Genomic DNA, 25,338 nt, shown 5'->3' with positions numbered 1-25,338 from the left:
CAGCCCACCATAGAAGATCCTGGGCGAGCGAGGTCGGAATCTGAACGGGATCCGACATCCTGCCAGAAAATTGCGACCACTGCATCTTGAGAGCCCACTGCAGGGATCTCATCCGCAGCCTGGCCTCTGGCACCAGGAAAATGCAGGATGACATGAGGCCGAGCAACCTCAAGAAATCAAATGCTGGGAGACTCTGGGCACGTTGGAAATTTTTCGCCATCTGCAGAATGTGATGAGCCCTCACCTGGGGAGGCTAACACTGCCCCAGGGATGTGTCGAGCACTGCTCCGATGTATTGGAGCCGCTGGGTAGGTGCCAAATGTGACTTCTTTAAATTGAGAGAGAAGCCCAGCCTGTGAAGGGAGTGGCATGTGAGGGACAGATGATCCAGGGCTTGCTCGGGAGAGCGCGCCCTGATCAACCAATCGTCCGGGGTAGAGGTGAATCCCCCCTTTCCTGAGATACGCTGCCACCATCACTATCAGCTTGGTGAAGCCCCTCGGACAGAGGTCAATCCGAACGGCAGGACCCGAAACTGAAAATGTGAGTCACCAACCACGAACCTCAGGTACTTCCTGTGCTTGGGATGAATCGGCACATGAAAGTAAGCATCCTTGAGGTCTAGAGACACAAACCAATCCTGAAGTTGAAGGGCCTGGAGGACTTGAGAAAGAGTTACCATCTTGAACTTGTCCTTCCTGAGGAGCTTGTGCAACCAAACGCAAGTCCATGATGGGTCTCAATCCCCCATCTTTTTTCGGGATCAAAAAATAAGGGGAATACCATCCCTTGTTCCTCTCCGCTACAGGCACCAGTTCTATGGCGCCTTTCTCCAGCAGGGATAGGATTTCCTGCTCAAGGAGCAGATCCGGACGCTTCAAAAAGAGTGCTTCCCCAGTGGATTGTCGTGAGGCCTTTGCCGGAAGGGAAGACAGTAGCCGTGAGTTATGATCTCCAGAACCCACACATCTCAAGTAATGGCCCGCCATTCTGCCCTCAACCGGCGAACCATGGGACATGGCCTCATGACCGAGCGGACGTGGCTGTGGCAGTGACTGAGGCCAAAGAGGCAACTGCCCAAGCAGCTTTGGCACCCCGAGTACCTTGCCTTCCACCTCTGGTACTCCTACGGTGGCCCCTTTGACTGGCAGCTCCTCTCAATCTACCAAAGGAAGAGTAGTACCGAAAGGAACTTCCCCTGCATTGCTGTCCGCTAGGACGAAAAGGCAGAGGTTGACGAACTGCAGCGCTCAAAGGCTTTGCTGCAGCTTTGGAGGTCTGCAACTGCTCAAGGCTCTCGTCAGCCTGCTGCCAAACAGATGAACACCATCAAAGGGCATGTTCAGAAGCGGGATGTAAATGAGGAGCAAACCCCGACTTCCGCAACCACGCAAACCTGTGTATCACGGTGCCTGCAGCCATGGACCGGTTGACACAGTCTGCCGTGTCCAAACCCGACTGAACGGCCTCACACATGGCATCCTTGCCATCTTGCACGAGGGCTAGGAAAGCATCCCGTTCCTCCCCTTCAGGAATATGATCAGCCGCCAAAGATGCACAGTTCCACAGAGTGTGAGTGAATCTCGCAAAGGCACAGGTGGAGTTGACAGACTTCAATGCTATACCCCCAGCCGAAAAAACCTTTTGCCCAACCATTAAAGCGCTTATCGTCCCTATCAGGAGGGATGGTAGGGTACGCAGCCTGCTTTGAGGAGGCCTAGCCGCCTGCACCACCAAACTCTCCGGAGTAGGGTGCGTCGATAAGTAGCAGGGGTTACCACTGGATGGGCGGTATTTTTTCGGAAGCGACTTACTAACTGCCGGTAGACACTCCGGAGCAGTCCAAGCCGCCGCCACCCTCCTTTGTAAAGCCATGTGAAATGGCAACACCGGGTCAGTTGGTGGACCTTGATCCAGGATGTCCGTCAAATCATCCTGAGTAAAAACAACAGGTGGAGCAGACCACCCCAAGTATTCACTCACCCTTGACATGAGACGCCGATAGGAGGAATCCGCATGCACCCCAGGCTCAGGACGGCCAAACTCCACCTCCAGAGAGGTGTCTAGGCCACTAGCGTCATGCAATGACTGACAGAGTTCCTCCAGCTTTCTATGCCCAGACAAAAGATCACCAGGGACATCAGGAGGCACAACCATCTCCACATCAGACAATCCCGCAACCTCTGAAATATCCTGCAAAGGTTGGAAAAACTCCAATCTAGGAGTAGGAACAGAATAGGGCTCATAAACAGGCCTCACAGACTTACAGAGAGCCTTCCTAGGAGGTTCCACAGCCCTCCGGGGCACCGCCGGCAAATCCTCCACAAACGGCGTCGAGGGCGCCGAGGGAAACTGCGTCGATGTCGACCGAATCGCTGAAGGTGTCGACAACTTCTTCGAGGGCGGAGCCCCGAGAGTGTCCCTCGACGGACACGGCGCCGATGGCGTCGACGACTTCTTCAAGGCTTCACAGGTTCCGACGGTTTCAATGGCATCGAGGAATGGGGCCTGGACCTGGCACGGCTATGGCAATCTCCCTTGCCCGAACGGGACCTCGACGGCTCCCGATGATCGTGCCGACCGCCCGAGCCCAAAGGCGTGCGAGTGGTGGACAGAGCCCGTTCCTTGCCGGCTTCTTTCGAAGGCACGGACGGAACTGTGCCTTGCGACTCGAAAATCTTTAACATCTGCCGGCGGAATGAATCCCATTCGGCCGGCGACGAAAACTTGGTGGGACAAGTCAACCGTCTGCCTGAGTCCTCCTCCGATGAAGAAGGGGAAGCCGACCGGTGACGGCGCTTCCTAGAATACCTCGATGAGGAAGAGGAATGGCAGGAACCAAACCTAGAACGAGACCCCCTGGACTTTCGCAGACGCGGAGAGTCGCCCCTCGAGTCATCGGTCGAAAGCCCAGCGGACTTCGACTTATGGGGCTTAGACACCCTACCTACCTTCAATTTCTTCTTACGTTCCTGCAAGGCCTTAGCCGTCAGGGACTGGCACTCCTCGCAGTCGTCGGTGGCGTGGCTTTTGCCGAGGCACCAGAGGCAGATGTCGTGCGGGTCTGTGATGGACATCTTCGACCCGCAGTCCCAACACTTTTTAAATCCCGACTTTGGGGTGGTAGAAGAAGACGAAGACATCGCTATTTGAAGAGAAGAATCACGCGCACCGAGATTCCGAAGCAAACACGTTGCGGAAAAAACTGAACTGAGGCTACGGGTGCTGTGCGTCCTATATATAACATCCGGTGACGTTGAGGCCCTCGAGGGACAACAGAACGACATCATCGACGCAGGATGCCCTGTGCTGAAAAATGTTTCGAAGCAGCCCAGCTGTGGACAGGGGAATGAGAAAGCATCGCCCATGCTCCTCGGCTGGGGAAACCTGCTGGCGAACCTCTGGCACTTGGAGTTTGTCGCCGTCGCGAACAGGTCGATCTGGGGTTTGCCCCATCGTTGGAAGAGCCGATCCACTTGATCCTGGCGTAGTTCCCACTCGTGGCACGAGCGCAGCTCCCTGCTGAGTGAGTCAGCGATGGTGTTTTTTATTCCTGCCAGATGGAAAGGAACCAGAAACATCCCCTGGGCGACGGCCCAGTGCCCCAGATCTTGGGCCTCCTTGCATAGGGCTGGGGATCTGGTGGCTCCCTGCTTCCGGATGTAGAACATCGTGGTGGTGTGGTCGGTGAAGATCCTCACAACCTTGCCCTTGAGGGACGGGAGGAACGACTTGAGCGCCCAGAACATGGCGCGGAGCTCCAAGATGTTGATGTGGAGGGACCTCTCCTTCTGGAGCCAAAGGCCTCTTGCGTGGAGATCTCCGGTGTGCGCACCCTATCCCTCCAGGGAGGCGTCTGATGTGCCGGGGTCTGGAAGTCCGTGCCCGCCGTGAGGTGTGCACGGGTGCCCCACCACTGAATCGCCCGACGGAAAACCTTGTTGAGCGGGATCTTGTCTTCGAAGCTGCCCGCCGCTTGCATCCAGCTGGCGTCGAGGAACTCCTGTAGAGGACGCATCCGTAGCCTGCACAGGCGCACTAGATAGATGCATGAGGACATCATTCCGAGGAGGGACTTGATGGATCTCACCCTGCCACGTCTGTGGCTAGCAGGCGCTGCACCTTGCCTAAAATGGCCTTCGTCCTTTCCTCTGACGGAGACGCCAATCGTTCCACTGTATCGAGCTTCGCTCCCAGAAACAGTGCCACCTGCGACGGAATAAAATGGGATTTCGGGTATTTGAAGAAGAAACCCAGCTCCGTGAGTAAGCGGACGGTCCTCGCTGTGTGCTCAACAGCGAGTTCTCTTGTCCTTGCACGGATGAACCAGTCGTCCAGGTAGGGGTAGACGTGGATCCCCTGCAGGCGCAGCCACGCCGCCACTGGTGCTAGGCACTTGGTGAACACCCTGGGTGCCGACTTCAGTCCGAATGGCAGAGCTCTGAATTGGTAGTGGCGTCCTTGGACTACGAATCTGAGGAACTTTCGGTGTCCTTTTAGGATGGGGATGTGGAAGTAAGCATCCTCCAAGTCCAACGACGATAGGAAGTCGCCCTCCTCCAGCTGTCCCAGCACGTGCTGGAGAATGACCATCCTGAACTTCTGTGCCTTGATTTATTTGTTCAACCGACGTAGGTCCAGGATGGGGTGCCAACCGCCTGTCTTATTTCTAACGAGGAAGTATCTTGAGTATACTCCGGAGCCCCGGAGCCTCTTGGGCACGAGCTCGATGGCACCTTTCTTGAGCATCGCCTTTACCTCCAACAGCAATTGAGGGACGTGATTTTCCTTCCTGGCCACGGAAGGACTGCGGGGACACTTCTTTTGGAATTCGAGAGTGTGCCCGTGGGCCAGGGCATCCAGCACCCAACGGTCGGTGGAGATGGACTCCCACACGCTGACGAACTTCGCCAGCAGGCCTCCCACCAGGGTGCTTCGGTGGGGGCTGACGGTACGGCCGGTTCAATCTTGCTTGGAGGCGGCCTTGCCGCCTTGTCCTCCTTGACGACAACACTGAGATCCTCCTTGCTTGCCGTGACCTCTGTAAGCCTCCTGGGACGAGAAGCGGGCCGCCTGGCGGTATGTAGAGGAGCCACCGCCTGATCCCTTGGAGGCCCCCCGTCTGCCTCCGGCGCTCCGAAAGGGCCGTCGTTGCTGAAGGACTCCCAGGCCTCAGGCCGTCTCTGTGTCGGCCTTGATGGCCTGCAGCGACTCATCCACTGTTTTCCCAAACAGGTTGTTGCCGTCGAACGGCATGTCCAAAACCCTGGTCTGCACGTCCTGACAGAAGTCTCTCGCCTTGAGCCAGCCTCGTCGTCAAAGGCAAACAGCATTGCCTAACTGGCGAAACCCGGTGTCAGCAATGTCTGTTGCCACCGTTATGACGTGGTCCGACGCCACCTCACCTTCCTGCAGAATCTCCAGGGCCTCTGCCCTCTTGTCCTCTGGTAGGAAGTCCAGTAGGGGGGCTATCTTGTACCATAGCTCCCTGTCGTAACGGGCCACAATCGGTAAGGCGTTGGCCGCCTTAATTGTCGTCCCCGACGACGACGAGATGACCCGTCGCCCAATGGCGTCCAATTTCTTACCCTCGCCGTCAGGTGGGGAAGTAGAGGTTGAGGCTGTCGCCCCCGCCGCCTTCTTCTTGGCCGCCGCTGAGACGACCAAATCCAGCATAGGTTGAGCCCTGAGGCACAAAGGGGCAGCGTTGGGGACCCGGTACTTCTTCTCGTACCTGTCCCTCTTGGCAGGCGTCGTGTACGGGTTCTTCAGGATCACAAGTCCCTTGCCCCAGATATCGTCGAGTAACGGTACCGCGAGGACCGTCTTTCTCTTGGCCTATCGCCGTTGATAGAGGAAACCCTCCTTCTTCTGTTCCCGTTGGGCAGAGCTGGAAGAGCTCGGATGCCCTGGCGATCATGGCGTGAAAGGGGCCAATTTCGTCGGGCGGGGAAGCCCGAGGGAGTGGTGATGGAAGGTCCGTCCCGTCGTCCCCACCGTCGTCATCCGTCACCGCGTGATCCCTGGAGTCCGGTGAGGGGGATGAGAGCTCTACCGGTCGTGGGGGCATGATGGGCAGGGAGGGATGAACTCTCCTCCGCTTGTTCGGAGGGCTTCCCGACGGGCCCGGTTCTGGATCGTCCGCCGGGGTTCGTGGTAATCTCATCCTTATCTCCGTGCATAAGGTTTGGATTGCCATCACAATGGCCGCCAAGTTGTCCTGAGGCTCGGGCAATGGCTGCAACAGGAGGGATGGCTGCTCCTCCACTGGGGCCTCGTCGGCGCCACCGTCGCTTTCTTCGACCACCTCTTCGGGATCCCTCCCGTGGGATTGTACCTTCTCGAACCTCTCATTGAGGTTCTTCACGGTTTCCACCAGCTCCTCCTCAGAGGCTGTGTCCGTGATGGCCACCACCCCCCCCTTTTTCCACCGGGGTCTTCACGGGGGTCTTGTCGATGAGCTGGAAAGAGGATTCCCTCTGCGGTGCCAGGGAAACTCTGGGCCCCGAGATCGCCTCCACTGGTGTAAACTCCCCAGGCTTCGCCAGGGCCGCCGCGACTCCCTCGATAGAGGCCTTAGCCGGGTGAATCGAGGCCTTCGCCACCTTTGGCGCTCTTGAGGCCTTCACCTTGGGGGGAGGGTCACCACCTCGCTCCCCCTCAGCTCAATCCTTCGAGATCGACCAGGGCTTCTCCAGAAGCTTACACGGGTTCTCGGATTTCCTCTTCCCCGAACCAGAGCGTTGGCTCGTGGTCGATGGTGCCGGGGAAGGCGCGCCCTGCCTGGCAGCCGAAGAGTCTGACCATTCGGCGCTCCCGGTGCCCACGGACTCGCAGTGCTTAGCCTTCTGTTAGGCCCCCGTCGCTGGGGCGTCCTCACAGGACTTAGAAGACCGCTCTGACCTTTTCTTCTTCTCACCTGCTGGGCCCTTCTCCAGCCAGCTGGCGAGGCGGGAAGGACGATCCCTCATGGTCCGTTCCAATAGGTTCTTGCAGAACGCACAGTCCTTCTCCACGTGCGTCGTGTCCTCATGAGGGCAGTAGAGACATCTCAAATGCTCGTGCTCCTTGAAAATATTCTGTAACCCGCATCCAGGGCAGTTCCTGAACAGCTTGGATCTGGGCGTCGAGCTTCCCTTGTACTGGGCCATGTCCATGGTAGGCCTCAGATCCTCTGGAATCCTCCAAGAAGCGTAACTCGACGGAAACTTCACCCTTGAGGGGCGTAGAAAATTCCGAAACGGGTCCCTGTTGATCGTAAGTAGAACAGTGGAGCTTGAGGATCGATTTAACCGAAAAATGAGAAAATCTCTTTGAAAAAAGCGCGAAAATGCAGTAAAAGCTCGAGAGCTATAGCTCGAGGACTCCCAACACTTGAGCGTGCAGTAAGAAATCTGAGGATGGCTGCCTGGGGAGGGGCTTGGGGAGAGGGCAGTCACAGGCTGCGGGTAGTATGACCCAGAGACCAGTGATTGGTTACTACTAAGAAAGACAGATCAGAAACGAAAATGATACTGATTTTTTCTTTACCGAGGATTCCCAGCCTGACGACGGGGAATATTCATGAGCATGTGAATCCATGCCAGACCCCATGCTGGAGAAGCATTATGCGCTCTCTATGTAAAGCTCACCTGATATCCACGGGGATGCCACTCAGCCGGTCCGGACTTCCGAACACTTCGAACCCTTCCCTGGACTTGCTGAACCAAGCACTGGGCCTTGTTTTTTGATGAGGGCGCTCTCTGTCCTGCCTTCGATGCAGGGGTGCATTGGGTGATGCGGGCTGGAGGGTGCCTAGTTGCTTCACTGGCACGGGCCCGGCAGACGGGGCTTACTGCGGCTTCAGCCCGACCAGTAATTGGAATGAGTCTTACCAAAAGTTCTGATGGCTCTAGTCTCTTCAATACTGTGTCTTTCTTTCCTTTGGTGATGAAGGTCTCGAGGATGGTTATGCGCTGCTGAAGTAAGTAGGAATGCAGAGCGTGATGCTTATTGGCTTCCTTAGCACTAACCAATGTTCGTCTTTTCCGTGTCCTTTTAGGTGCCGCAGTAACCCAGCATGGAAGCGAGCTGAGGAGATGAGCTGTGGTGAGAAAGCGCGATGTGCGGTGCCTCTTAAATGTTTTGCGCTAACCTGATGTGTCTTTTCCCCTTTTTCAGATCGGCGGGATGCTCCGGAGCAGAAGTTGTCGGATCGACGGAAGTTCAGGTAAGGATTAAACTCTATTTGCAAATTCGAGAGAGCTAAGAATTGCAGAATGCTTACTAACGTCTTTTCTTCTATTCCTCTCCCCTTTGGTAGGGCGCGGCGTGCCGAGATGGAGATGTCTCTGCCGTAGGAATCCGCAAGACTGGGAAGAGCTGGACAGAAGTTGGATGCTCTTCGAGGGGAGTATTGGCAACAAAGTTCTTATTCTTGCAGGTGCGTTGTCGCTGAAGAAAGAAGTGGGCCTCTTCAGGAGATCCGAGCACGGTGAGTGTCACGCTGCAGGTGCAGAGAAACGCAAAGCATGTTTCTCATGCCGGGTGTGGTTTAAATAGTCTGTAGGTATCCCAGGTATCCCTGGGCTGAGCCACACCCGAAAGACTAGACCACTCATCCAGTTCAAGGAACTGAATTACCTGGGGGCATCCACTGCCCCATAATACCTTGCAAGTCCAATACTAAGTGGATCTCAGGACTGTGTGTGAGCTTGGTGCCAAAGGCGCCAAGTCTGAGTCCAAGTAGGTGTCTGGGGAGATGGAGAGGCCCTTATGTGCCGACTAGGTGGCCGTGACCTGGCTCCAGCCTGATATGCCGGGGGGCTGGGAGCGGGAATCGTGACAGCACTCCCCCCCAAGGCAACTCTCAAGGAGGCTTTCCCCTCAGGTCCCGGCTTGTTTGGGTGGTTTTGGCGGAACCGCCTAAGCAGACGAGGTGCGTGGATGTATTCACAGGGTTCCCATGTTCTGTCCTGGGGACCGTACCCTTTCCAGTCCATTAGATAGTATAGTTTGGATCTGAAATACTTGGAATCCAGGATGTCCTTGACCTCGAATTCTGGCTCTCCTGCGATCTCTATTGGCTTTGGTGCTGGTGTCACACGGGTCCCAGGTTGAACAGGCTTTAAGAGAGACACGTGGAACACAGGATTAATTAGCATATTAGCTGGTAAGGCTAGTTTGACAGCTACTGGATTTATCACGGAGGTGATAGTGTATGTGTTAGGGAGAATTATCCTTCTAGGGCTAATTTCCCTCATCTAGTGAGTCCCCCAGCAGCTTTTCTGGATTTCTGGAGTTTATTATTTTCTACCTGGTAAGAGTGTACATCTTTTTCAACTCTTACATGTGTTTTGGCCTATGTGTTTTTACTCATTGTGTGATCTTGGGCACTGGAGCACACCACTCCAGGTGCCCCTGTTCTTGTATGGGTTACACTGCACCCTCAGTGTAGTAACCCAGGGATGTCTTTAAGACTTCCCCCTGACTCCATTTCACTGGGGCTGACTACTGCCCCCTAGAGAAAGGTAAAGTTGCCAGTCATTTTTTACCACAGACCCAGTACACCCCATCTTACATGGAGTACTGGAAAGGGCGAATCTGTACCCCTTTTCTGTCTGTACCTCCTAGAGCACTGTTTCGCTCTTTTAACATTTAGACTTGGCTGGTGGCAGTGGTATCTACCCTAACTTTTCTACCGCGATTATATTAGATAAACGTGGTACTGTTCTTGGCTATTATATTAGCCTCAAACATAAACCCGCTTGACCAAATCGTCTTTCTTTTGGCTCTGGTTGGGTTTATTCGCCATTTCTTTTTGTTAAAGTCCTTCTTGTGTTTTACTTTGCACAACAAACGAGGTTCGCCTTCTTTGTTCACCGTCTTTTTGGCAGGCTTCTGCAGAGAAGCCATCCTCAAGGCGCCTGGGTGTCTAGGTGGGCTGAATGTGAGGGAGGGGTGTAGTCACCCCCTGCACAGGGTATCCTAGGAAACCCAAGTCGCACTTTGCCATGATTGGCTGAGGTGGTTGTCCCGGCTGGACAAAACCCCTGCTGTGTGATTGACAGCCAGGCTGTGTGAATGGGGGTTTTGCGCATAAAAGGCAGGTCTCTTGGGCTAGAAGTAAGAGTCGACTCTGGAACTACAAGGAACCAAAGAGAAGCGGAGAGAACGACAGCTGCTGCAACTACCCCATCCCGGTGAAGCCCTGCTGCAGTCCTGAGCTATCTACCCTTCGACGACTAAGAGGAGATCCAGTCCGGGGTCTTCCTCCCTTGAGCCTGATGGGGATAACCAGCTCATCATCTTTAGCCAGAGATCTCCGCCGTGGTCGAAATCGCTACACACTGTTGTAGTGGTCCGGATAGCCACCTGCGGAGCCTCTCCTGTTTTTAAGGAGCGCATCTTTTATTCGTTGTCGCTGCTGCCTGCTTCATCCCTGTGTGGTGCAGACCCCCTTCAGACGTCCTCCTTCACAACAAAGCTGCAAAAATCGTGGGTCTGCGGGAAACCAACAGGAACAACTGCCAGGGCTCCAGCTGCATCGTGGAAACAAGGTAATGTGTTCTACTCGAGGAAACTGGGTGCATCCCTTTTCTTCATCCTCAAGGATCATCCTTGTCTTCCCTCTGTCTTATAACTTTTGCTTCCGAACATTGACAATATTCAAGTACTTTGGGCTATGCTGAATCGTGAACTGTCTAACGGTGTGATCTTCGGCAACAGGTCTCCAGTGTCGCTTAAACCTGGCTCTGACCCTTTGACTTTTGAACTCCTGTTTCTGAGTGTTTCTCGATACTGTCTGCCTAACCTAAATATTGCCTGTGATTTTTGCCTCCAACTCCCTCTGGGTATCTCAGGTGCTAAGTGTGTTTTTGCCCCGGTAGCATTTCATGTCACAGTTACGCGTTTATTGAGTAGACTGAACTGTCAAAAAGTGATCGCAACCGTATCCGCTGTAGCGTGTTTTGTTCATAACACCGGTTCATTTAAACACAGGGTACTTACCTTGAGACATACTGTACAAAGTGAAGTGGTTAGTTGTAGTATATTTAACGTGTGGTTTTGAGTTTAATAAAAGTGTTGTGTTTATAACAAATGGTTTAAAAATAAATGTACTTATATTTTTTACCTGAAACCCTGAGTCACAGTAATTGTGGTCCCTTTGTGTAATCTCTGCTACTGCTCATATACTCTTGAGATAAGCCTGGCTGCTCTGCTACTGCTACCACTATAATTTAGTAGTACAGGCTTGTACAAAAGGTAAAACTTGTATTGCCACCTGTAGTCTTAATTGTGTGTAGTGGTCCCTAAGGGCACTGCACAGGATTCTGCCTAACAGTATCGGCCTAGGTATCTTGGACGGAAGGTTCGGGTCCTTTTAATGGGTACATGCTTGGAAGCCAGCCAGACTGTCTCCCACTTGGTAGTTAGGGGCTTTGATTCAGTGTTGGTCTGCAAATTTCTTCTGACGATCCTTAGCTCAGAGTAGGTGTTCTGCTGCCCTTTTGAAGGTTTGTGAAATGGTTGTATGTAAGGTTTTAATTGCTGGCATTTCTAAGGTCGTAGGGGTGTCCAACTCGGAAGAGCGTGGGTGTCGACCATATATGGTGTAGAAGGGTGTTTGCCCAGTACTGGTGTGTAGGGAGTTGTTATAGGCATATTCAGCAATCCATAATATATCTGCCCAGCTCTCCTCAGCTTGATGGAGCATACAGCGTAGATACTGTTCGAGCGTCTGATTCGTTAGCTCAGTTTGAACATCCGTTTGGGGATGGTGACTGGTGGATAGTAGGATGTCAATGTGAGCCAAAGAGCAGCACTTCCTCCAGAAATTGGACACGGACTGAGAACCACGATCCGAAACCAGTACCGAGGGGAAACCATGGAGCCGTACGATGCATTCCAGAAATACTTTTGCTAGAGTGGAAGCGTTTGGGAGCCCCTTTAGAGGGATGAAGTGTGCCATTTTTGAAAACAGGTCCACAACTACTAGAATGGTATTAAATCCCTGACTGGATGGTAGGTCAGTAATAAAGTCTAGGGATAACGTGTGCCAGGGTGCTGGTGGGATATCCAACGGTTGCAAGAGTCCTGCCGGTTTCTGTTTGGATGATTTGTTTTGAGGCATACTCCACAAGATTGGATAAATTGAACAATGGGCCTCATTCCGACCCAGGCGGTAAGGGGTTTACGGCAGCGTAAACAGCGCCGACCCTTACCGCCTGATTCCGAGGTCCCTTAGCGCCATGGAGGATTTAACACCTGCTTTTGGCAGGTGTTAAAATCCATGGCGCTAAGGGACCTTGTTGTTAATTACGCCACCGTAATTTACGGTGGCGTAATTAACGCCTTCCCCACTCCCATTATGCCCTATGGGGCAAAAATGGGAATGGGGAAGGGTAAATGGGGATTGGGGACTTACCGCCCCGCCAACCTCGGAATGGGGCGGTAAGTCCGCCAACCACCATGGCGTAAACGTAGTTTACGCCATAGTGGTAAAGGTACGACCCAGGCGGTAACTTACCGCCTGGGTCGGAATGAGGCCCAATGTCTTTACGCCACGTGGGCCACCAATAATTCCGTTTTACTTTGGCTAAGTTTTTGCGATCCCCGGGTGGCCTTCGATTAAGGAATCATGATAGCTGGACATGACTTGTTCTTGTAGTTCCTGATTTGGTAAGAACAAGCGATTTCTAAAGTGGGGCAATTGGTCCCTTATCGTGTAATGTTCCCCTTCTGTGCACCACTCTTGTGATTGCTTAGGACTCATCAAGTTTTGGATTTTTTCGTGCAGTTCTTTCTGAGTGATGGTTGCTGTAATTCCCAGGAGTTTATCACATGGGATAATAGGTATCGGGTCCGGTGGTTTGTAGTCCTGTTCTTCAATACCCCTACGGGAAAGGGCATCGGTCTTCCCGTTTTTTACTCCAAGTCGAAATGTAATCACATATACAGCGAAGAATAGGGCCCAACATAACTGTCGTGAAGATTGCCCTTTAGCAGTTTTTAGATACTGGAGATTTCGGTGATCTGTTATGACAGTGATGGTGTCTCTTGCACCCAGAAGGTAATGGCGCCAGGTCTTAAAGGCAGACTTGATGGCTAGAAGCGCTTTATCTGTGATGGCGTAATTGAGCTTGGGGGGTGTAAATTTACATGACCAGAAGGCAACCGGGTGTAACTGACCCATTTCAGGATCCTTTTGCGAGAGGACGGGTCCCATGGCCATGTTTGATGCGTCCGTTTCCACCACGTATGGGAGTTCTGGGCGAGGATGGCGTTGAATTGGGGCCGAAGTGAATCGAGCCTTAAGTTCCTGGAAAGCTCTTTCTGCTTCCTCTGTCCATTGACATTTTTTATTGCTCTTTTTTAGTAACAATGTGATGGGATGTACTATCTGTGAGAATTCCGGGATGAACCGGCGGGAGAAGCTTACAAAACCTAACATGCTCTGTACTCCCTTGAACGAGTTTGGTGATGGCCAGTTTAGGATCGCATCTACCTTGTGTACATCCATACGGATACCCTTCGGACTAAGAATGAAACCAAGGAACTCCACCTCGGAAACATGGAATGCACACTTTTCAAGCTTCGCATAGAGCTGATGCTGGCAGAGTTTTGCCAGTACCCATCGAACATGTTTGACGTGGTCTTGTTTTGATGCGGAGTACACTAGGATGTCGTCAATGTATACTAAAGCACAGACATCAATTAATTCCCTTAAAACATTGTTCATGAAATATTGAAACGCAGCTGGCGTGTTGCAAAGGCCAAAGGGCATTACTTAATATTCGTACAGGCCATACTTGGTACCTAAGGCTGTTTTCCATTCATCGCCCTTTTTAACTCGGACAAGGTGATATGCTCCTCTTAGATCTAGTTTTGTGTAGATTTGGGCGTCTTTGACTTGGTCAAGCAGTTCAGGAATCAATGGCAGGGGTTAACGGTTTTTGACGGTAATCTCAATGCGCGATAGTCGATGCACGTTCTTAGGTCCCGTTCCTTTTTCGGTGCGAAGAACAGACGACTGGCCGCCGGGGACTTTGAGGGACGGATTAACCGTTTGCCAGGTATTGGTCAAGATAGGACTTCAGGAGCTGGTTTTCTGGTTCTGTGAGTGCGTAGATTCGTCCACAAGGGATCTGGGTGCCGGGCATCAGGTCAATCTGGCAATCGTATGGTCTGTGTGGAGGTAGGGTATTAGCTTGTTCCTTCTGAAACACGTCTTGAAAATCCTGGTACTCTCTTGGTAGGGTCCCGGCCGCCACTGTTCCCAGCGTAGAGATTCTGGCGTCGATTGATTGTTTCTCTTGACGATAACACGTTTGAGCACAGGTCTGGGAGAAGGCCAGCTCCTTTGCTCGCCAATCTATTCGAGGATTATGAGCTACCAACCAGGGCATCCCTAAGATCAGTCGAAACTGAGGTTCCTTGATGAGGTCGAAAGCGATAGATTCTTGATGCCCATCCTGGCACAGAAGGGTTAATGTTGCAGTGCATTGGGATACTGGACCGGAGGCTATTTCCGTGCCATCGACTGTGGTTACAGTGTCTGTGGTTATCTTTGGACATAAAGGAAGTCCCATCTTTGCTGCGAGATCTTGGTCTATGTAATTCCCAACAGCTCCACTGTCTATGCACGCTCTTGTTGCGTGCATCCGCGATGGTTGTTGGTGATCGATCAGGATCACTGTTAGTGCAAAATGGGAGGTCTGTAGTTCACTTTCTTCGCTCGACAAGTGGACCCCTACACTTGCCAGGCTGGGCAGTTTTCCGACTCTTTGGTGGGGTCTTCCTTGTCCGTAGCTCCTACTATCCTTCTCGGTGGCTTCACTGGGCACTCCTTTAGAAAGCATGCGCAATTCTTTACGTGTCTGTCTCATTTTGTCCCTAATGATTTTATGAAAGCCATTTTTGTGGACAGAGAGAAGGCGGCTCGGTTTGCAATTATTTCCAGTCTTAATAGGAAAGATACTCTCGTTGATAATGGCTACTATTTCTCAATTTCTTCAGATCCTTGTTGCAAATCAAGGGTGGCACTGGGAGAAAAAGCATGAAGAATAAAGTCTCCAAGTACCCTTGTTGCAACCATGGTTACAGTTTCTATTTTGGTTGGGGTCCACGACAAACGGTTAAGTGTTTTATTCACTGTTATCGTTCCTGTGGCATGCTCAACTAATGCTCCTTCTGTAATCATGAGGGTCACAACAATTGGCAGATGATCACTCTCTGTGCGTTGGCATATACAAAGATCTATTATTAGTTAATGCATGTTAGCTTCAAAAACGAATCAATTATGCAGGAGCTTTTTTGTGAGGAGCGAGTAAAATGAGGCGGGCAGTCTGACGGTCGTGCTCCGTTGACCTTGACAAAGCCCTTTGAGTAGAGCAATGTTGCCCAGTTCATTTCCCGAGAGCATGAGCAGTCTAGCCGAGACTCAGGAACCGGACCTGTGGTGGGAGTACTATTGGCCAAAGTGTTGGTGCTACAATTCTGTGGGATTCTGGCATTCAAATCGCCAGTGGGATTCAGCCAGTTCTCCAGGTTCTGATGAATGGCCGGACCTGTGTTGTGCAATGTAAGGCGGGTCGTAGACATTTATCAACGTCAAATTATGAGGGCATGTTCCATCATATTATGTTATCTTGCCCTCCAAGATGTTGGTGGTGTCACTTTGGATTTCTATGAGGGAGAACGTTTTTTTTGCTCCCACCTTCGGTCCTTTGACCACCATGATCTGAATAGTCCACCCATCCAGCACCAAAGTCTCAAACAGCCACGTTTCTTGTAGTGCAAATAAACAAAAACAGTTAATGTGATCAAGAAGACCGTCATGGGCATACCAGTGTTGGTGCCCCTTGGTGTTCCAGTTGAGGAATAGGACGTCCAAGCTAGGAGCTCTGTTGGTTCCTCCGTTTAATCAGCCCAGCCAGCCATTCCCAATGTACTTCCTCATCTACCACAGTAGGCCCCCTTCCGGGCCCACCATTCTGGGCAGGGGTAGGCACGACAACTATGGCTGATGGTACAGAGGGAGGTGTGGGCAGCTCTCTGTCTCCTTCAAAGGAGACTTTAGATTTGTTTATCCGTCCCCCTGAAATGCTGCTCATGTTAAGAATTCCGGGAAGCCTTCCACGAGATACAACGAAGCAGTCATATCTTATTTCAAAAAAGAATTCTGAAAAAGTAGCTACGTACTCTGAAAGCTCCTCAGTAGATAAATAGATAAAAGAAGTAGCATATTTTTCCTCTTCGCTTTGAAAGACTGCTCTTATATCGTTACTCATGATAGTGCGAAGTTGAAAGACGGAATGAAACAGTGTTAGGGAGAATTCTCTGTTAAGGCTAATTTCCCAAACTTAGTGAGTCCCCCAGAAGCGTTGCTGGATTTTTGGGGTTTATTTTTTCTCCTGCTAAGAGTGAGACTCTTTTTCTCCCACTCTTAGACATGATTTGAGATATCCTTTGACTTTGTGATGTGTTTTATGGGCTATGGGTTCTTTTACTCCATAGGGTTTCATGTGGTTTTTGGTAAGTGTGTTACACAGCACCCTCAGTGCAGTAACACAGGGGTGTCATAGTGACCCCCAAACATAGACTCCATACCCTGGGACTGACTATTGTCTCCCAGGGCATGTAAAGTCACCATTGACTTTACTAGTCTTAAATTGGGAACAGAACCAGTACAAACCATCATATTGTGGAAGTAGTGGTAGGGGTAATTAGATTGCCCCTGGGTCTGTTTATCGAGGGGGCACTGTGCAGTCCCCCCTCGTCGAGTTTCTGGCTGGTGGCAGTGGTTACAACGCAAAATATTCCTTAAGAATATTTACTATGGGATTTTCCCATTCATTTTAAACGCACCACTTCTTGGTGCAATGTTAAATATACCGCCGGGTTATTTATTTAATATTTATTCCACGGTTGGTCTTTTTGCCAGGACTCGGTTTTAAAATGGTGTTTGTGTTCCCCTCTGTAACTCCAACCCAAGTCGAGCCCTTTGTTCCACTTTTTGGCGGGCTTCTCCACAGAAGCCTCCAAATGTGGTGCCACTCTGTCTGGGTATACAGGATGTGTGGGAGGGGGGTTTAGGCACCCTGGACTGAGTTGCCTCGGCAACTCAAGTCACACCCTTGTGTGATTGGCCCAGTGGTGAGCCGCCCGGCTCACCACTTAGCATGTTTGAGTGACAGCTAGGACTGATGAATGGGGGTTTTCTGCATAAAAGCAGGGCTTTGGGGACTGGGACTTCAGACGTCGCCACAGGACCACTGCACAGGATTCTGCCTAACAGTATCGGCCTAGGTATCTTGGACGGAAGGTTCGGGTCCCTTTAATGGGTACATGCTTGGAAGCCAGCCAGACTGTCTCCCACTTGGTAGTTAGGGGCTTTGATTCAGTGTTGGTCTGCAAATTTCTTCTGACGATCCTTAGCTCAGAGTAGGTGTTCTGCTGCCCTTTTGAAGGTTTGTGAAATGGTTGTATGTAAGGTTTTAATTGCTGGCATTTCTAAGGTCGTAGGGGTGTCCAACTCGGAAGAGCGTGGGTGTCGACCATATATGGTGTAGAAGGGTGTTTGCCCAGTACTGGTGTGTAGGGAGTTGTTATAGGCATATTCAGCAATCCATAATATATCTGCCCAGCTCTCCTCAGCTTGATGGAGCATACAGCGTAGATACTGTTCGAGCGTCTGATTCGTTAGCTCAGTTTGAACATCCGTTTGGGGATGGTGACTGGTGGATAGTAGGATGTCAATGTGAGCCAAAGAGCAGCACTTCCTCCAGAAATTGGACACGGACTGAGAACCACGATCCGAAACCAGTACCGAGGGGAAACCATGGAGCCGTACGATGCATTCCAGAAATACTTTTGCTAGAGTGGAAGCGTTTGGGAGCCCCTTTAGAGGGATGAAGTGTGCCATTTTTGAAAACAGGTCCACAACTACTAGAATGGTATTAAATCCCTGACTGGATGGTAGGTCAGTAATAAAGTCTAGGGATAACGTGTGCCAGGGTGCTGGTGGGATATCCAACGGTTGCAAGAGTCCTGCCGGTTTCTGTTTGGATGATTTGTTTTGAGGCATACTCCACAAGATTGGATAAATTGAACAATGGGCCTCATTCCGACCCAGGCGGTAAGGGGTTTACGGCAGCGTAAACAGCGCCGACCCTTACCGCCTGATTCCGAGGTCCCTTAGCGCCATGGAGGATTTAACACCTGCTTTTGGCAGGTGTTAAAATCCATGGCGCTAAGGGACCTTGTTGTTAATTACGCCACCGTAATTTACGGTGGCGTAATTAACGCCTTCCCCACTCCCATTATGCCCTATGGGGCAAAAATGGGAATGGGGAAGGGTAAATGGGGATTGGGGACTTACCGCCCCGCCAACCTCGGAATGGGGCGGTAAGTCCGCCAACCACCATGGCGTAAACGTAGTTTACGCCATAGTGGTAAAGGTACGACCCAGGCGGTAACTTACCGCCTGGGTCGGAATGAGGCCCAATGTCTTTACGCCACGTGGGCCACCAATAATTCCGTTTTACTTTGGCTAAGTTTTTGCGATCCCCGGGTGGCCTTCGATTAAGGAATCATGATAGCTGGACATGACTTGTTCTTGTAGTTCCTGATTTGGTAAGAACAAGCGATTTCTAAAGTGGGGCAATTGGTCCCTTATCGTGTAATGTTCCCCTTCTGTGCACCACTCTTGTGATTGCTTAGGACTCATCAAGTTTTGGATTTTTTCGTGCAGTTCTTTCTGAGTGATGGTTGCTGTAATTCCCAGGAGTTTATCACATGGGATAATAGGTATCGGGTCCGGTGGTTTGTAGTCCTGTTCTTCAATACCCCTACGGGAAAGGGCATCGGTCTTCCCGTTTTTTACTCCAAGTCGAAATGTAATCACATATACAGCGAAGAATAGGGCCCAACATAACTGTCGTGAAGATTGCCCTTTAGCAGTTTTTAGATACTGGAGATTTCGGTGATCTGTTATGACAGTGATGGTGTCTCTTGCACCCAGAAGGTAATGGCGCCAGGTCTTAAAGGCAGACTTGATGGCTAGAAGCGCTTTATCTGTGATGGCGTAATTGAGCTTGGGGGGTGTAAATTTACATGACCAGAAGGCAACCGGGTGTAACTGACCCATTTCAGGATCCTTTTGCGAGAGGACGGGTCCCATGGCCATGTTTGATGCGTCCGTTTCCACCACGTATGGGAGTTCTGGGCGAGGATGGCGTTGAATTGGGGCCGAAGTGAATCGAGCCTTAAGTTCCTGGAAAGCTCTTTCTGCTTCCTCTGTCCATTGACATTTTTTATTGCTCTTTTTTAGTAACAATGTGATGGGATGTACTATCTGTGAGAATTCCGGGATGAACCGGCGGGAGAAGCTTACAAAACCTAACATGCTCTGTACTCCCTTGAACGAGTTTGGTGATGGCCAGTTTAGGATCGCATCTACCTTGTGTACATCCATACGGATACCCTTCGGACTAAGAATGAAACCAAGGAACTCCACCTCGGAAACATGGAATGCACACTTTTCAAGCTTCGCATAGAGCTGATGCTGGCAGAGTTTTGCCAGTACGGATCGAACATGTTTGACGTGGTCTTGTTTTGATGCGGAGTACACTAGGATGTCGTCAATGTATACTAAAGCACAGACATCAATTAATTCCCTTAAAACATTGTTCATGAAATATTGAAACGCAGCTGGCGTGTTGCAAAGGCCAAAGGGCATTACTTAATATTCGTACAGGCCATACTTGGTACCTAAGGCTGTTTTCCATTCATCGCCCTTTTTAACTCGGACAAGGTGATATGCTCCTCTTAGATCTAGTTTTGTGTAGATTTGGGCGTCTTTGACTTGGTCAAGCAGTTCAGGAATCAATGGCAGGGGTTAACGGTTTTTGACGGTAATCTCAATGCGCGATAGTCGATGCACGTTCTTAGGTCCCGTTCCTTTTTCGGTGCGAAGAACAGACGACTGGCCGCCGGGGACTTTGAGGGACGGATTAACCGTTTGCCAGGTATTGGTCAAGATAGGACTTCAGGAGCTGGTTTTCTGGTTCTGTGAGTGCGTAGATTCGTCCACAAGGGATCTGGGTGCCGGGCATCAGGTCAATCTGGCAATCGTATGGTCTGTGTGGAGGTAGGGTATTAGCTTGTTCCTTCTGAAACACGTCTTGAAAATCCTGGTACTCTCTTGGTAGGGTCCCGGCCGCCACTGTTCCCAGCGTAGAGATTCTGGCGTCGATTGATTGTTTCTCTTGACGATAACACGTTTGAGCACAGGTCTGGGAGAAGGCCAGCTCCTTTGCTCGCCAATCTATTCGAGGATTATGAGCTACCAACCAGGGCATCCCTAAGATCAGTCGAAACTGAGGTTCCTTGATGAGGTCGAAAGCGATAGATTCTTGATGCCCATCCTGGCACAGAAGGGTTAATGTTGCAGTGCATTGGGATACTGGACCGGAGGCTATTTCCGTGCCATCGACTGTGGTTACAGTGTCTGTGGTTATCTTTGGACATAAAGGAAGTCCCATCTTTGCTGCGAGATCTTGGTCTATGTAATTCCCAACAGCTCCACTGTCTATGCACGCTCTTGTTGCGTGCATCCGCGATGGTTGTTGGTGATCGATCAGGATCACTGTTAGTGCAAAATGGGAGGTCTGTAGTTCACTTTCTTCGCTCGACAAGTGGACCCCTACACTTGCCAGGCTGGGCAGTTTTCCGACTCTTTGGTGGGGTCTTCCTTGTCCGTAGCTCCTACTATCCTTCTCGGTGGCTTCACTGGGCACTCCTTTAGAAAGCATGCGCAATTCTTTACGTGTCTGTCTCATTTTGTCCCTAATGATTTTATGAAAGCCATTTTTGTGGACAGAGAGAAGGCGGCTCGGTTTGCAATTATTTCCAGTCTTAATAGGAAAGATACTCTCGTTGATAATGGCTACTATTTCTCAATTTCTTCAGATCCTTGTTGCAAATCAAGGGTGGCACTGGGAGAAAAAGCATGAAGAATAAAGTCTCCAAGTACCCTTGTTGCAACCATGGTTACAGTTTCTATTTTGGTTGGGGTCCACGACAAACGGTTAAGTGTTTTATTCACTGTTATCGTTCCTGTGGCATGCTCAACTAATGCTCCTTCTGTAATCATGAGGGTCACAACAATTGGCAGATGATCACTCTCTGTGCGTTGGCATATACAAAGATCTATTATTAGTTAATGCATGTTAGCTTCAAAAACGAATCAATTATGCAGGAGCTTTTTTGTGAGGAGCGAGTAAAATGAGGCGGGCAGTCTGACGGTCGTGCTCCGTTGACCTTGACAAAGCCCTTTGAGTAGAGCAATGTTGCCCAGTTCATTTCCCGAGAGCATGAGCAGTCTAGCCGAGACTCAGGAACCGGACCTGTGGTGGGAGTACTATTGGCCAAAGTGTTGGTGCTACAATTCTGTGGGATTCTGGCATTCAAATCGCCAGTGGGATTCAGCCAGTTCTCCAGGTTCTGATGAATGGCCGGACCTGTGTTGTGCAATGTAAGGCGGGTCGTAGACATTTATCAACGTCAAATTATGAGGGCATGTTCCATCATATTATGTTATCTTGCCCTCCAAGATGTTGGTGGTGTCACTTTGGATTTCTATGAGGGAGAACGTTTTTTTTGCTCCCACCTTCGGTCCTTTGACCACCATGATCTGAATAGTCCACCCATCCAGCACCAAAGTCTCAAACAGCCACGTTTCTTGTAGTGCAAATAAACAAAAACAGTTAATGTGATCAAGAAGACCGTCATGGGCATACCAGTGTTGGTGCCCCTTGGTGTTCCAGTTGAGGAATAGGACGTCCAAGCTAGGAGCTCTGTTGGTTCCTCCGTTTAATCAGCCCAGCCAGCCATTCCCAATGTACTTCCTCATCTACCACAGTAGGCCCCCTTCCGGGCCCACCATTCTGGGCAGGGGTAGGCACGACAACTATGGCTGATGGTACAGAGGGAGGTGTGGGCAGCTCTCTGTCTCCTTCAAAGGAGACTTTAGATTTGTTTATCCGTCCCCCTGAAATGCTGCTCATGTTAAGAATTCCGGGAAGCCTTCCACGAGATACAACGAAGCAGTCATATCTTATTTCAAAAAAGAATTCTGAAAAAGTAGCTACGTACTCTGAAAGCTCCTCAGTAGATAAATAGATAAAAGAAGTAGCATATTTTTCCTCTTCGCTTTGAAAGACTGCTCTTATATCGTTACTCATGATAGTGCGAAGTTGAAAGACGGAATGAAACAGTGTTAGGGAGAATTCTCTGTTAAGGCTAATTTCCCAAACTTAGTGAGTCCCCCAGCAGCGTTGCTGGATTTTTGGGGTTTATTTTTTCTCCTGCTAAGAGTGAGACTCTTTTTCTCCCACTCTTAGACATGATTTGAGATATCCTTTGACTTTGTGATGTGTTTTATGGGCTATGGGTTCTTTTACTCCATAGGGTTTCATGTGGTTTTTGGTAAGTGTGTTACACAGCACCCTCAGTGCAGTAACACAGGGGTGTCATAGTGACCCCCAAACATAGACTCCATACCCTGGGACTGACTATTGTCTCCCAGGGCATGTAAAGTCACCATTGACTTTACTAGTCTTAAATTGGGAACAGAACCAGTACAAACCATCATATTGTGGAAGTAGTGGTAGGGGTAATTAGATTGCCCCTGGGTCTGTTTATCGAGGGGGCACTGTGCAGTCCCCCCTCGTCGAGTTTCTGGCTGGTGGCAGTGGTTACAACGCAAAATATTCCTTAAGAATATTTACTATGGGATTTTCCCATTCATTTTAAACGCACCACTTCTTGGTGCAATGTTAAATATACCGCCGGGTTATTTATTTAATATTTATTCCACGGTTGGTCTTTTTGCCAGGACTCGGTTTTAAAATGGTGTTTGTGTTCCCCTCTGTAACTCCAACCCAAGTCGAGCCCTTTGTTCCACTTTTTGGCGGGCTTCTCCACAGAAGCCTCCAAATGTGGTGCCACTCTGTCTGGGTATACAGGATGTGTGGGAGGGGGGTTTAGGCACCCTGGACTGAGTTGCCTCGGCAACTCAAGTCACACCCTTGTGTGATTGGCCCAGTGGTGAGCCGCCCGGCTCACCACTTAGCATGTTTGAGTGACAGCTAGGACTGATGAATGGGGGTTTTCTGCATAAAAGCAGGGCTTTGGGGACTGGGACTTCAGACGTCGCCACAGGACCAAAGAATCCAAAGAGGGAGAAGCTGAGCCGACCTGCAATGACGACACCACCGGTGGAGTCCTGCTGAACCGACTCACCACTTCTTCCAACGACAGAGGAGATCTTCATCCCGAAGAGTCTTCTTCCTTTGACAGGTGGGGATAACCAGTTTGCCCGCCTTTTCGCCTTGCCGGATCATCTCGTGGCCGTCTTGCCTGTGCCAAGCACCCCGGCAACCGGGATACCACGTTTTACCACTACTGCGAATAAAAGGGTAGTACCTTTTAACCAGCGAACTCTGCGGCTGGTTTCTTCCCTGGCAGTGCAACGACCTTCAGCTTTCCTCCACGTCGAGATCTTCTCTTCCTCTGGAAGACGCCGCGACTTGCATCCACTGCCAGGAACAACTGCCCCCGCTGGAGGATTCTCTCCACTTTCAAGGTACTGTGTCCGCCTGGCCTCCCTCGCAACAGTCTGTGTGGGGTGTCTCGTAAATCCTCATCTTACCACTTGGGTTGGCCCTAGGCTGGCTAACTGAACTTTTCTGAGCTGAACTGATTCCTTTTTAAACTCTCTGTAAGACTTTCCAAGCCTTTTAAACTGTGTGATCTTGGGCGCATTGGTGTTCTACTCTCTCCAAGAGGGAGCCTGGCTGCTGAACTTTTTTGCTCATAAGTAGACTTTGACTTTCCTGCCTTGCTGAGTGCTTCTAAAGTATTGTGTTGTGTGCTGTTCCTAATTTCTGCCTTTTCCCTCCCTTTTTCTTAACTTATTGGAGTGCCATCTTTAGTTAAGCGCTCACCTCTGTCTGGAAATAAGTGGTGTTAACTAAGACTTGTCTAATAAGGAATAAGGGATGTATATATATTAATAGTGACTGTGTTTTTTAACTTGCGTACAATAATAGTGCTAGATTGTTTCTAAGTGTGTCTTTAAATAAATAATTATATACTTGATACCAAAGCTCTGGTCAGTGTTTGCTTGTGCTACTGTATTTTGGTACCTATCTTGTATACTCTATATACTGTCTAAATCTTCTTGAGAGAAGTCTGACTGCTCAGCCACAGCTACCAGGTAAATCTGGGTGGTACAGACTGCTACCAATTGGGTTTACTGCCAACACCTGTTGTCTTAAGCCTTTTGCAGTGGTCCCTAAGGGAGGGAACTGCACAGGTTTCTGCCTAACAAACAGTTCCAGCGTTCTTTGGTCCCCAGAGGAGGCTCAGTAGTGACGGATGGAAGATGCAACAGCTAGCTCAGATTGCAAACAGGGATTGACTCCCGCTGTCTTGCATGCTCAGACAGTGCATCCTTTTGTTTGATTGATATAGAACCCTCACCTTGCGTCCCTACAATGGGATGTTTATCATGGAGTTCAGTACTGGAGGACTGGAGGACGGTCAAAAGACAAATTCATGCTGGCCGTGGTTGGGCAGCCATCCGTCTTGGTTTCGATAAGCAGCAATTTATGCACAACGCAGTTGTTCATGGTTTTTGACGACTGTCCCGGGCATGCTTTGCAAGCAAGATGACAGGATCTTTTAAGTTGGGATGAAGGATTGCCTTTCTCTCATCCACTTCTGCCCCAATTTGTCTAGTTTCAATCATATGCTTGGATACAGCCAGAGGCTGAGACCCAAAGAAACATGTTATGTTAGTCCCTTTGCTTAGATCTATTTCCTTAGCAACGACAGTAGGATCTGAAGTGTTCTCACACTTGACCGGGTTGGCAATAGTCGCAGGTTTCTTAATGGGGCAAGCCTTCTCTGGGTACTTCTTAGCTTGACAAATGACTTCGCTTTTTTTTCGCTCTGGCAGTACCATTTTCTCTATGTTGATAGTAGACGTCGGAATGGCAGTCTTCTCAACAGAGGAGGTTAATAAGGTAGTCGCAGCAGTGTTTACAACAATGTTCTGCAGGCAGCCAGAGCGTTCATTTAATGTAGACTGCAATAGGTTAAAGAGCTCAGAGTGTTTACTCAGAATCAGGTCCTGCTGTCTCAGATGTTTTATAATGTCACAGTTCTGGAGTCCTCCAAAACTCCAAAAATGGTTGCCAAGTCATCACTCTGGACACTTTGGATGCTCTGCTGCGAAATGTTCGACAGATTCGGGGAGTTTCAGAGACCGCCCCCTGCAACTGAGTCACT

Source organism: Ambystoma mexicanum, chromosome 10 (assembly GCF_040938575.1).
Source record: "Ambystoma mexicanum isolate Mex_15411 chromosome 10, UKY_AmexF1_1, whole genome shotgun sequence".
Classification (NCBI taxonomy): Eukaryota; Metazoa; Chordata; class Amphibia; order Caudata; family Ambystomatidae; genus Ambystoma; species Ambystoma mexicanum.
The sequence above is the reverse complement of the archived record's forward strand: the minus strand, read 5'-3'. Positions refer to the sequence as shown.